Here is a 13977-nt window from a genome sequence, read left to right as displayed (position 1 = left end):
ATTTGAACCTGCTTACCGTATTAAGATCTTGGTCCCCTTTACAATCCACCCCACTGCCTCATCTTTCCATTGCGAAACTGACTATCCCTTGATGTCTCAAGATCTGCGCTGTTAACGGACCCCTTCTTTCAATCAAGTTGTGTCACAAATATATTTTTCCCCAGTTCGATTCAGTTCTCCCCATTTGCATTTCGATTTATCCATCCGATCATCAGCATTCTTCGGCAACACTATATTTCAAAAGCTTCTCTTCTCTTCTTGTCTCAATGGCCTACCATCCACGTGTCACATCCAGACAAGTACCTCCAGAAAAGATTTCCTAACATTCAAATTTCTCAAATTCTTGTCGTGTTTCCAGCCGGATCAAACTGTCATCTGAGCACAACATTTCAGCAGTCCTCCTGGATACCATCAGGTGTCAAAAGTTACGCTGCTCTCGCCGATAACTGATTCCACTCGCAAATGACTGCACCTTTATACGCATCGGAAGTACAACAGCGCAAGCGCTACATACAGCGAGCACGCGCTGAATCATTCCTGCTGCCCAAAAAGTGTTCCAGCGCCTCCGATGGTAAATGCTGTTGAAAACGATATATCGTTACAAATGATTATTCATAGCCGGACGATTCGGGTGCCCTTGTTTCTTCATGAAGAAGTACGATCGTGCGGTTTAGGTGCTAACTGGGTACCTTGAGGCTTGAGTGGACATGGTTTTGTGCTCGATGTATCACTGCTTTTTTCTTCAGGAGGAAACCACGGCACCTGAATCGGCCGGCTATGGATAATCATTTGTAACGATATATCGTTTTTAACAGCATTCACCACCGGATGTGCTGCAACTCTTTTTACGCCGGGGGGCAGCAGGAATGAATGAGCGCGTGCGTACTGTACCTAGTGCATGCGCTGTAGTACTTCCGATGCATATAAAGGTACAGTCATTTGCGAGTGGAATCAGTTACAGGCGAGAGCAGCGTAGCTTTTCTCATCTCATGATGGCGGCCATGTGGACCACTGAAATATTGTGCTCACATTACAGTTTGATCCGGCTGGAAACCCGACAAGAATTTGATATACTAACACGCCAGGAAAGTCTACATAGTCACATTCAAATTTCTATTTCATAATAAATTCCTATTTTTCATAAAAAAATTTTATTGCCATTGCCAGTCTGAATTTTGTGCCTCCCCTACTTCGGCCACCTTCAGTTACTTTGCTGCCCACATAGCAATTCATATCCTACTTTTATTGGTTATAATTGTAGTGGTACGATCGTGCAGTTTAGGTGCTAACTGCGTAACTTGCGGCTTGAGTGGACATGGTTTTGTGCTCGATCTATCTGCTTTCTGTACCTCTCTTATGGGAGGGCTTTCATGCAATTTGCTTTCGATATTACAGTTTCAAGAGAAAATGAAACTCTTTCTCCGACAGACGCTTCTCGTTTTCAAATGACAGAGCACAGGCATCAAGCGTCCTTTTCTTGCAGCTTTTATTGGGCAAATGAAGATTTCGGCTAGAGCCTCACCATTATCAATGCAACATTTCACAGTATCAATGCATGTTCTAGTACGTCAGTTCCCTATAGCTCAAGACTACGCTTGCACGAACTGTGACAGAAGCCCGAACAATAGGAGACTGACGTAGTAGAACATGTGTTGATACTATGAAATGATGCATTGATAATTGCTAGGCCTTAGCCGAAATCTGTATCTGCCGAATAAAATCTTCAAAAAAAGGACGAGGGATTGCTGTGCTCTATCATTTGAAAGTCATATTATAGTCGTTGAGTGCACCCACATTCCTAATGACAGGTAACCTGATGAAGGTGATTCTGATTTGAATCGCGTCTTTAAGATGTTTAGTGCATAGATTTTTCAGTTATAACCTGAAACCAGACTACAAAAAAATAATTTTATGAATATTCTTAAATTTAAGATGATTATTGCAGTGGCGCTTTTGCCTTGTTCTCACTGAAAGAGGAGGCCACAAGAGTGCGAGGCAGTGCCATAAGACGAGGATTTTTTTCTTTTCGAATCATCTGCCTTTTGACTGGTCTGATGCGCCTTCCACTTCACATCTTTCCTGCAGCCATTTCACCTTGGCCGCCTTACACTTCCTATTTATTTCATTCCTAAAGAATTTATGTTCCTGTATTCCCGTCTTTCCTTAATGTTCCTGTATTTCCTTCTTTCGTTGATCAGTTAAAGTATTTCTTCTGTTACCCAAGGTTTCTTCGCAGTTACCTTTCTTATACCTATGTATGTCTGTCTGTGGTATGTGGTTAGCCTATTTAAAGGTGTCAATTCCTCTCCAACTAAACTGTCTACTCTGGTATTCCTTGTGACGCTATATTCAGCGAACGCCAAAGCGTCTTATCATTCTTCGGTACTCCAGTATCCTACTCCATTCCACACTCATTCTTTCGGATGATCATTAGAGTTGCATCTTCCTTTACATACTGAATTACCCGTTCCAAATCCTCATACTTACTATATCTCTTCACCTTTTACTTCCAATATCGGCATGTATACCTGAACCATCGTGGTCTGTGACGGTTTCCTACCTATTCTAATGAGAACAACCTTATGTTTCCTACCTATTCTAATGAGAACAACCTTATCACTGCAACGTACATAGTAGCTCATTCTCTGCCCTACTGTAATATTCATAATGAATCCCACTCTCATTATATCACTTCTTGCTGCTGTTGATACTACCCAATATTCGTCTGACCAGAAATTCCTATTTTCCTTCCACTTAACTTCACTGTCCCCCTATGTATCTAGAATTAACCTTCTCAAATTCTTTAGCTTTCCTACTTCGTTCCAACGTCTGACATTCCATGTTATCTCGTGGTTGGTTATTCCATTTTTTCTCATGGTCACCGTCCCCTTCGCAGTCCAATCCCAGAGGTCCGAATGGAGGAATAATCCGAAATCTTTTCTCAAAGGAGAGTTCGTCAAGACACTGTTTCAATTACAGGCCTCATGTCCTGTGGATAGACATTATGTATCTTTATGGTAGTGGTTGCCACTGTATTCTGCATCCTCATGCTATTGATCACTGCAGATTCTTCAAACTTTTAGCGTCAATTTCCCACCCTAAGGACAGGAGAGTGTCCTGAAGCTCTGTCCACACATTCGCCATCTTTGACAAGTCGACTGGCAGGGTGAGGTTGCCTTTGCTGATCATTTTTATTCAAAATTTAAGCAGTTAGGCATCTCAAAAAAAGGTAAACGTATACAAACCTTATCCAATACTAGGTCTGCACAAGCGATACGATTCGTACGATCAGTGGTCCACAGTGGCTGGGTTTTTGTCACGACAACGTGTCAATATAAGTAGTGCGATAGCAGAAGTAAAGCGAAGTGCTTTACTTGCAACCCGTACAACTGTCATGCAAATGGGAAGGACTGTTTCAAACTCTTACACGAAAATTAGTGGTAGTAGGAGGAAGAGGAACTGATTTTTATACCATAAAATGCGAAATCAGAGGAAAATAAAGCTGAATTAACATATGATACCGACGATCGTGATAGCGATTTTCACATTGCATTTTTAGTGACAGAATTCCTTTATCATTTTTTCATCTCCTAATTCGACAAAGTAATCCCAGAAATCAACTTCATTCACCATTTTCTTACAAAAGTACATAGGGTGGAAGGACTCAATTACACTGCAACCTCTCTGCTAGCTCACATCAGCTAGCTACTGGCACGTCCCTGCTAGCCGTGAGCTTTTACTCTACATCCGTTCACAGAGCTAGTTGAGTGGATTATTTGCAGAGGTGCGAAGCGAAAACGATATCTTCTGCATTGTCTGACGGTAGTAACAGTGGTTCTTTTGCAACAAAAATTTCATTATTGGCAAGTGGAAAGAAGAGAAAACACAGATGAAACCTAGGAATGTACCATTTTAACACTGCACATACTTTCACCTGTTATAATTACAACTCAACAATTATTCACAACCCTGTTTCAGATACGAACGTCGCTACAAATTTTCCGGGTTATTTTAAATGCCATTCAATCATAAACAGTTAAAAAATATTGGATCCTGTGTAAACATAATTCACGCAGTGTCTCTGAAGGAGCGATTTGTAGGTTCGCTAACTCCAATATTTCGTCAGTCTTTAGCCACGTGCTTTTTCAGCTACTAAATACGCCACACGTAGATTTTCGTCCTGATATTTAAAGAAAACAACGGATGAGTTAGGCGTAACAGAGCAAATAATATTCAAAACTGTTATAATTAACACGAGCCAGCATGAAACGGTTGAGACGATTTGTATGCCTCGAGCTCCAGATTGCCTTGCAAACAAAGCTTTGCAAAGCTGAAACAAATGCCTCTTCTCACTCATGATATTATCTCCCAAGCTCAAAACAAACATCACTCTCTGCATATAGTTGTTTTATTGGTAAGATACTGGGAAAGTAACGACAATCTTTTTAGGTCTTCTCTTACAAAATCCTCTTACCAGCCATCCTTGAATTTAGCTCAGATGTGTGGGATACATACCGAATTATATTATCAGCTGCTATTGAACGTATACAAAGTAAAGCAGCAGATTTATTTGACACACGAGATTGCACCATGGATATGCTGAAAAACCTGAACTAACAGACGCTTGAAGATCGATCACAACTTGCGAAAGTCTGCTTACAGAGTTTCAATAACCAACATTTAGGTTAAACTACAGCACCCCTACACATTGGTACCGATGCGGTCATGAAGTCAACACTAAACTAATTACAGCATGCACAGATCCATTTACTCACTCATTTTCCAAAGCCCCCTTAAGCGGACGGAACGGGAAAAAAGTGGTAGTGTATACTGCAGACTCATTTTTCCTCTGCTATGGGCTTCGTAGTGGTTTGCCGTGTATGAAGTGCTGCAGCACAAAAGTGTCCTTGGATTTGAGCATAAAAGAAGAAGTGATAACGTTATATCTCTCATGGAACTGATGATTTGTATGCACAGTAGTAAATAGTTACCGAAGTCTGAGGTAAACAGTCATATTTGCTTTTATGCAGATCTGCATGTCCAGTGAGATACATCACACAACACTAGAGTAGCTAACTCTGAGTCACTTTCTCTTTAACATCGAGTGTAATTACCTCTTCAACTTATGCAAACTATACCATAAACAGCGAACGTTCAGACTGCCTTCGTGAATCTAGTAGCAGGTGAATATTTTGCGGTCGTAAAATTCTATAGTGTTGATATTCCGGCTGCAGGCCTTACAGGCAGCTTCTGAATGGGTTTTAGCGTATTGCGCTGGCACAGACGTTATTTTGTATTAGCAGTAGTACGAAACCGTAGTCAGTAACACATAATCAAACGAAACTTACACATATTCATCACGAATTTCAATAACGTTCAATGTGTTTTAATATTGTTGGCTCTGCTTCAGATCAGTAACAGACCAGTCGACATAAACAAACGAAGCTGCCGGTAAACTCAAATTAGTTGTTTCGATTCTTTCGGGACTGAAGTAAAGCGGTTGAAATCAAGGTATTCTCCAAGTAGAATCATTAATGAATTCGTTAGAATACAGCTACCGTATCTCCATCAGTCAGCAATCCCTACGTGAAGATGAACTGTGACTGTTTCCCTTCTCGACGTTTCTCATACGTGAGTTCTTCCTAGGAGGTAGGATAATTTTTTGTGTGACTGTCGTAGGGTTAGTAACGGACCTTTGACATTAACGTTCTCTTCTTGTTCCATACTAAGTCCACGATGAGATTTCATGTGACAACTTGGAAGCACTGCAGTCCCAAACATTTTACCAATCGTTTCCCTACAAGTAATTATGAGATTTGTGCACCCGCACCCCAATATATGTTGAAGTACGTAGTCACAGATACAGAAAGTAATTATCACAGTATTATACTTCATAAACTGTCCAAAACAACATTAAACAGTATTAGTTCCGTAGTCCATTGTGGGCTTGTAACATCGATTCACAAAAAAAAATTGTTCCACGACAGTGAAATATACTGCATCACGTAACCATCTTAAACGGAAAATGAAATAAAGTAAGAGATAAATAGAATTTATAGCCAGACCCAAATTATAGATTTTTGACGATTCCATTCATAATAACCTACTTGAATAGATCACATAACTGCGATGTACTTTTAGTCACTTAACTTCAACTGAAATTACACTCATACTAAAATATGCTTAAGAATCGGCACGGGTATCTAAAATAATGGAAGCAACAACTATTAAAAACTTTCAGGGAAGCCAAATGAATATCAGACATTCACGAAGTTATCGAAGCTTTCTTAAGCCAACGTTATATTGTGAAAGTCCCATCCTAATCTGTAAGATAATTGCAAGCAAAAAACAGCACATACCAACGTTAAGGAGTAGCTCAATACTTTAACTCTTTGACCCCCCAAAATATGAAAAGATGTAATTTTAAAATTTTTCACAAAATTAACCCTTATTATCAAAGGAAGTAACGAATACAAGATTTGGTTTCATTTTGGAAACACTAGGACATACGCTTTCCAGCCATCCATCATTTCATGTGACACATTTGAAAGAAATTTCGAGTATTTCCTACACTCATTGCACGTCTCGAAACTTCCACGATCTCATAATGCTTAAAAAAAATTATAGTCCTCAACAACAATCAAAAATTGGCCTAAAAATTTAAAAAAAAAATATGCGTTAGAACTACATACTGCCCCAATGGTTTCATTTCGAAATCACTCATATAAGCAGTAGTATAGACTCAAATACATATATTTAACTGTTACTGATCTCCTCAATATGGTCACTACAAAAATTGCAACTCACTGTCACCTAAAATTGTGCAGCACAATCTGAGCACCAGCTGTTGCTTTGAACGCTGTAAATGACTGCTACAATGCATTACATTCTTAAATGTACTTAGTGCGCCATTACATGTCAGTGTGTTGCAAAAGATTAGGTGGTTTCATGCTAAGGGCACTGGTGCTTCAAAACAAAACTAATAAAATGACATTTTTAGGCAGAAAGGGATAATGCAAAGAAGGAATTTGTTTTGTGTCTTTACTACATGCTGAACAATCTGTATTCGTTTTTCAATCACTTCCATACACTTCAGTGTACACTGTTGAACTCAGTTCTCACCACCGCTCCTCTTAACTTGAAGACGTAATGCTACTGACGGCCATGAATGTAAAATTCCAGCAGACTTCTGCCAGAGATAAATCGGAGGTTTACGCTGGATGTCGTGCAGCAGGCCGCTCACCTCAGCAGATCCAGTTCTCCGGCATTTCCAGAGCACACCACTTACCGGTTTCGAGTAATGTTCCTTTCGTTCCGTTTCGTCACCTGCGGCGCACCTACATTCCGACGACGTGTTACCATATGCAGAAAGCAGTGCTCCCTTAAATTCAAGCATTTTGCAAGTTACATGACCACCTCATCCTAATTCTTCAGTACTCATTCAATCAAAACGTCGTTAAACTGGCATTTACAAATGTAACTGATAGTCTGTATTTTTTTCTAAAATTACACACAGCCCTTATGTTAAGAACAATCTCATTTATCAAACGGCGCTCAAAAAGATGAAAGTAGAAAGTTAGAAGCAGAAATGAAAACTTTCTAGAAAATTCTTAGGTTTACAATTATGCAAAAAAAATCTATATGCATTGTTGGCATTAATTTGGCACACCTTCAAAAGCTGATTCGCATAATGCTTTTTTCAAACAAAATAATATGTCAACGAAAAGGAAATATGTCCCAAACAGACAAGCAGTCACACTACGTGAGGTCTTATCCACTAAAATATCGTCAATGATGATCAATTAAAAGTACGATACGTCTTATTCCCATAAGATATGTATCGACACAATGTTACATTGTTAGTACATGAAAATGTTAGTGTCCATTCCTTAAGATTAGAGCACATAACAATGGATATGTTTAGGCAGTTAGACGTTACCGGGTGACAACTTCGGTGGAAAAAGAGGAAAAATAAGCTACCTGACACACGCAGCGAAGTAACATGAAGCCCTTATGCAACAACATAAAAAGTTGATCTACTTAGACTGCGCAATACCACCACGTTACATTTACTTAATCCTGACATTACAATTATAATTTGTAATGAGTATTAGTTTATTACATTATCTTGATTAAATACCGTGTACGAGTACGTCAAGTTCCCACCTAAATCATAACGTTAATTCCTCATGTATCTTAATTGTGGACGTCTGCAGGACTCGTTTGCAGTTGTCTTGGCACCTGGACTTAGCAAAGCCGAGGGGTTCCAGTTGGTTACATAATTCTGTTTCTGTATGTATTAGGACTAGAGCGTACTTTGTACTGCAGCACTGTGCAAAGGTACGTAAGGGTTTTAACATGTTCTTCAGTTTGAAATGATACTATTCCTTTAAGTTCCCCAGTAAAAAATGTTTTGCAAGTGCATATGAATAAGCACGCCCAAAAATCAATTACCTCCCAAAATTATTTGGTTGTTTTGGTCTTTAGTTCGAAGACCGGTTTGATGCAGTTCTCTCTCTCTTCTATCCCGTGCATGCCTCTTCATCTCCGAATAACTACTGCATACTGCATTCATTTGAACCTGCTGTCGTGAGACATCTCTTGGTCTTCCTGTATAATTCTTACTCCTCACACTTTCCTCCAAAACCAAATATCAGAACGATGAGTTTTAGAAGCACAGTCATCGGCAGTATTTATCTTGTTATCGCGCAGGCAAGGCACTGGCTGTGTCTTGCCGCTAGCATACCTCACATACGGCCAGAATGTCTTTGGATTTTCTGCCAGGTTTAGAGACAGGGCTTCATTGTGGAAACTATTATAACCATCTGCCATTGAAGTCCGTGCTAAATCTCGAGCTTCTGTAAAAGATAGCAAATCTTGAGGATTTTGCGTTCGTTTAAATTTGGTATGCTTTTTTTTTTGTTAATGCAACAGTTTTCTGACCTGTTTTGTGTGTCATGGAAGATCAGCTTCGTCCTTTGTTAATTTATTTGATATAAATCTTTCAATTGACATCGGTACTATTTCTTTGAATTCAAACCACATCCGGTCTACACTTACATTGCTAGTTTGTAAGGAGTGAAGATTGTGCCTCAGCAAGGCGTCAAGCGAATTTGCATATGCTTTTTTGAATAGATACGTTCACCATTTATTTTTGGAGGATTTGGGAGTTATAGTATTCATTTTCGCTACGACAACCCTGTATTCACTAATCCCTGTATCCGTTTTGGTGCTCGTTATTAGCTCAGGATTATTTATTTCTAAGAGGTCAAGTGCGTTTTCGCAATCGTTTATTATTCAAGTGAGCTCACGAACTAAATGCTCTAAAGAATTTTCAGAGGATAAGTTTAGCACAATTTTGGATGATGTTTTATGCGTAACTCCGGATTTAAACATGTATTTTCGCCAACATATCGAGGGTAAATTGAAGCCGCCACCAACTACAATAGTACCAGTCGGGTATCTGTTTGAAATTAGACTCAAGTTTTCTTTAAACGTTCCAACAATTGTATCATCTGAATTGGGTGATCGGAAAAATGATCCAATTATTATTTTATTCTGGTTGCCAAGAGTGACCTCTACCCAAAGGAATTCACGTGAACGATCTACTTCAATTTTGCTGCAAGGTAAACCACTTCTAATACAAACGAATACGTCAGCGGTAACTGTCTTTAGCCTATCCTTTCTGAACACTGTTCAGTCATTCGCAAGAATTTCAGCTGATCTTATCCCCGGGTTTGGCCATCAGTGCTTTCTACAGCGCTTGGACCTCTGGTACTACGACAATTATCAATCGTTATAGCAATGGTTCTTACTTCTTCAACCTTCAGTCTTTGAAGCACATGTTGTGTTTCCCGGAGACACTCTGACCTAGAAAAAACCGCCTAATGCACGCCACACAGCCGCCGCTATCCTTGTATCCACTGGACTCCTGGTCTATTTAGAAGATGCCGTAACCCATCCATCCTACGGCGCAAGTCGAGTAATCTGCAGCCTACACTTCGCAGACCCGTCTGAGCTTCTGATTCTGCCACTACTCTCCGCCCTATATCAGAGGTCCGCAATCGGTCCTGTCGACTATGCTCAAAATGGTGAGCTATTATTTCATCTCTCAAGGAAGTCTGAAGCCTTTACCACTTCTGATAGCCACTCGAAACTAAAGAGAACCTCTTCCCACCCAAAGCGACACACTACATTGGTACCGATATGAGCCACCACCTGCAGTTGGCTGCACCCTGTGCTCTTCATGGCATCCAGAAAGACCCATTGCACATCTGGAGTGACTCCATCCGGTATGCACATGGAGTGCACACTGGCTTTCATCCCCTCCTTATCAGCCATGTCCCTAAGGGTGCCAATAAAGAGCGTAATATTGGACCTCCCAGCTACCAATATTCCCACCCTGTGTGACTGCCCAGATCTCACAGGCTGAGAGGTTTCCCCTGAAAGAGGATAAGCGACTGCACCTGACTGAGGATAAGAGCCAGCCACAGACAGCACGTGGAACCTATTTGTCAGACTAACGGAGCAGGCTTTACGTTCAGTCCCCTGGGAAGTCTTTTGCTGGCTGCCAAACCTCGAGGCGACCTCCCACTAGACCATGGTTTAGGGAGGTCCACCACAATGGGACAAGTAACTGGGCTGGCCACCAGAGTGGGCCAACTGGCGGGCTCTTGTGTCGTGTTGGACATTCCTTTGATCCCCACAACAGCGATGCTCATCCTCTGCAGCCTCAAGCTGTGTAACAGAAGTAGAGACAGCCTGGAGTTCAGAGTAAAATGTCGCCAACTCGGCTTTCATCTACACACAGCACTCACACTCCCTGTCCATACTAAAGATCGTGGAAAACCACACTGCACCGGCAGACAAAGGACTGTCGGCACACGCTGCGGAACTCTGTTGTAGACTCAGACGGAAACGCAAGAACTGTGTCTAATAAATTAGATCAACGAGCAGAGATTCAAAAATTAAACTAATAAAGCGCACAGGTGAGACTAATTAGTTCGCTCCTGGTAAACAACTCGTGAAATGTTACAAAATCAGTTACTTTCCTGTTGCTGCTCTGTCATGGTCGGCACTGCTGCTTGACTAGCTGAGTGATTAATGCTACCGAGTGATCACTAGCTTTCAAAACAAATTTCAAGCGACTATCGACAGGCGTAACGAAACTCTACTGTAGTTGTTGTTGTTGTGGTCTTCAGTCCTGAGACTGGTTTGATGCAGCTCTCCATGCTACTCTATCCTGTGCAAGCTTCTTCATCTCCCAGTACCTACTGCAACCTACATCCTTCTGAATCTGCTTGGTGTATTCATCTCTTGGTCTCCCTATACGATTTTTACCCTCCACACTGCCCTCCAATGCTAAATTTGTGATCCCCTGATGCCTCAGAACATGTCCTACCAACCGATCCCTTCTTCTAGTCAAGTTGTTCCACAAAGTCCTCTTCTCCCCAATTCTATTCAATGCCTCCTCATTAGTTATGTGATCTACCCATCTCATCTTCAGCATTCTTCTGTAGCACCACATTTCGAAAGCTTCTATTCTCTTCTTGTCCAAACTATTTATCGTCCATGTTTCACTTCCATACATGGCTACACTCCATAGAAATACTTTCAGAAACGACTTCCTGACACTTAAATTTATATTCGATGTTAACAAATTTCTCTTCTTCAGAAACGCTTTCCTTGCCATTGCCAGTCTAAATTTTATATCCTCTCTACTTCGCCCATCATCAGTTATTTTGCTTCCCAAATAGCAAAACTCATTTACTATTTTAATTGTCTCATTTCCTAATCTAATTCCCACAGCACCACCAGACTTAATTCGACTGACTGACGAAAATGCAAGAACTGTGTCAAATTAATTAGACTAACAAATAAATATTCAAAAACAACTACCAAAGCCCACAGGTGAGACTAATTAATTTGCTTCTGGTTAGGAACTTGTGAAATGTCACAAAATCGGTTCACTTTCCAATACAAAGAAAAACACGAGATCTGTGTATAGTAAATATTAAATTAACACGCAGAAATTCAAAAACTAAACTATCAAAGCGCACTGATGAAGCTATGTATTCGCTCCTCGTTAGGAACTCGCAAAGTGTCACAAAATCGGTTACTTCGCTGTTGCTGCCATTGGTGGACTCTCTGCTGCCTGACTCAACTGGTCCACATCAGGCTGCGCTTTCCTAGACATGTGACCACACGATGTGCCTATCGAATTCAAGCACAGAGACGCCGATTACAAATTTTCAGATATTAAACTAGATGGAGAAATTTAGGCCGAAAGAACCAGCCGCTTCCACCACTTTCTTCTGATAGGAGGAACCCCTGGAATATTCGTCACTGTGATTGATCTATTCTCCCCCTCCCATTTTTGATTTTTGCTTCGTCTCTGTGCACAGAGACGCGGGAGGTTTGATATCATACAGAATAACAGTCGCTGCTCCTTGGCCTAGTAAGTATATCGTGCTCCATCCGTGCAAATGTGAACAGTAGTGTTTCTATGGGAGTTATTTCGATTTTGAGTCAGGATCCTCTACAACGATTAACGTTAATCTCGCAAGTGATTGTGCTTTACTGTTTTACGTAGATTCAAACGGAACGGAACTTCATGCGTCGAGCAGCCTGTTAGCTTTCGTGATTCTCTGCGCTGTGACACTCGAGCCAGCTTTTATGAGTCATTTATTGGCGGAAAGTGACGAACTTTGCTTTCGATTACTATATTTGTTTGAATATTTGTTTATGAGTAATTTAGAGGACATTTTGCAGCTATTTTTAGACACAGTCCTTGCTGACAAATGATTATCATTATGTTGTTATTTTCTGCCCGTATGGAATCACGGAATCAGTATTTTTTATGCGTGGTCCATTTAAATGCAGGTTTAGTACTCTCTCTCTGTTAAATAAATGTACTTTATGCACTTACTTAGATCGATGAACTTCGCCCCAGAGTGCGTATTAGAACTCTTTTCCTCGTCCTGTAATTTCTTGTCTCATGTACCCTGTGAGACAAAGTTATCTAAAATACACTCCTGGAAATTGAAATAAGAACACCGCGAATTCATTGTCCCAGGAAGGGGAAACTTTATTGACACATTCCTGGGGTCAGATACATCACATGATCACACTGACAGAACCACAGGCACATAGACACAGGCAACAGAGCATGCACAATGTCGGAACTAGTACAGTGTACATCCACCTTTCGCAGCAATGCAGGCTGCTATTCTCCCATGGAGACGATCGTAGAGATGCTGGATGTAGTCCTGTGGAACGGCTTGCCATGCCATTTCCACCTGGCGCCTCAGTTGGACCAGCGTTCGTGCTGGACGTGCAGACCGCGTGAGACGACGCTTCATCCAGTCCCAAACATGCTCAATGGGGGACAGATCCGGAGATCTTGCTGGCCAGGGTAGTTGACTTACGCCTTCTAGAGCACGTTGAGTGGCACGGGATACATGCGGACGTGCATTGTCCTGTTGGAACAGCAAGTTCCCTTGCCGGTCTAGGAATGGTTGAACGATGGGTTCGATGACGGTTTGGGTGTACCGTGCACTATTCAGTGTCCCCTCGACGATCACCAGTGGTGTACGGCAAGTGTAGGAGATCGCTCCCCACACCATGATGCCGGGTGTTGGCCCTGTGTGCCTCGGTCGTATGCAGTCCTGATTGTGGCGCTCACCTGCACGGTGCCAAACACGCATACGACCATCATTGGCACCAAGGCAGAAGCGACTCTCATCGCTGAAGACGACACGTCTCCATTCGTCCCTCCATTCACGCCTGTCGCGACTCCACTGGAGGCGGGCTGCACGATGTTGGGGCGTGAGCGGAAGACGGCCTAACGGTGTGCGGGACCGTAGCCCAGCTTCATGGAGACGGTTGCGAATGGTCCTCGCCGATACCCCAGGAGCAACAGTGTCCCTAATTTGCTGGGAAGTGGCGGTGCGGTCCCCTACGGCACTGCGTAGGATC

This window comes from Schistocerca americana, chromosome 3 (genome assembly GCF_021461395.2).
Source record: "Schistocerca americana isolate TAMUIC-IGC-003095 chromosome 3, iqSchAmer2.1, whole genome shotgun sequence".
Taxonomy (NCBI): domain Eukaryota; kingdom Metazoa; phylum Arthropoda; class Insecta; order Orthoptera; family Acrididae; genus Schistocerca; species Schistocerca americana.
Note: the sequence above shows the minus strand (reverse complement) of the source record.